General features: G+C 34.2%; 1 protein-coding gene across 1 annotated transcript in view; it reads left to right on the forward strand.

The window, feature by feature from the left end:
* Positions 1-781, forward strand: part of LOC104980737 (olfactory receptor 8G2-like) — a 12,313-nt gene that overhangs the window by 398 nt on the left and 11,134 nt on the right. The window lies entirely within an intron of this gene.

Genomic DNA, 781 nt, shown 5'->3' on the forward strand with positions numbered 1-781 from the left:
TTCTAAAATGCATATTTCTATATCATTTTTATGAAGCTGTCTAGTTTTTCTTCATCACATAAAGTATTGTACCTCAGATTGAGCACACTAATCCAATTATTGCTTGAGCATTAAGTAAGAACATGAGTTTCCATTTTTTGTGATCCTACTAATCTTGCATGACTGACTCAATGGACATGAGTTTGAGTAAGCTCCAGGAGTTGGTGATGGACAAGGAATCCCAGTGTGCTGCAGTCCATGGGGTCACAAAGAGTCAGACATGACTGAGTGACTGAACTGAACTAAAACTTCTTCATAAATTTAAACTAAAAACACATTGGTCTTTAAAAAAAAATACACTAACTAGTTAATGTAACTGTTGCTAGTTAATGCAACACATTGGTCTTTATAAAATTACATCAACTATTTAATGTAACTGTTGACTAATGTTTACTACAATTTCTACTTGTATTTTGCATATATTCTACTAATTCATATCCCCATTGTCTTTGAGTTCTATGGAGAACATACGCAAAACACATGATTATTAAAAAAAAATCATAAATACCCTTACAGTTTGTCTTCAAAAGCCATTATTATATTTTGGAAATATGAATAATTATCTGACTGCCAATACTTCAACCATGAAGCCTAAATTGCCTAAACCACTCTTAGTGCACTGCTCCCGGGTCAGAGATGAGTGCAATTGTGCAGTAGTTTGAACATTCTTTGGCATTCCCTTTCTTTGGGATTGGAATGAAAACTGATCTTTTCCAGTCCAGTCCACTTTTCCAGTGGCCAT

This window comes from Bison bison, unplaced genomic scaffold (assembly GCF_000754665.1).
Source record: "Bison bison bison isolate TAMUID 2011002044 unplaced genomic scaffold, Bison_UMD1.0 scf7180017864506, whole genome shotgun sequence".
NCBI classification, from domain to species: domain Eukaryota; kingdom Metazoa; phylum Chordata; class Mammalia; order Artiodactyla; family Bovidae; genus Bison; species Bison bison.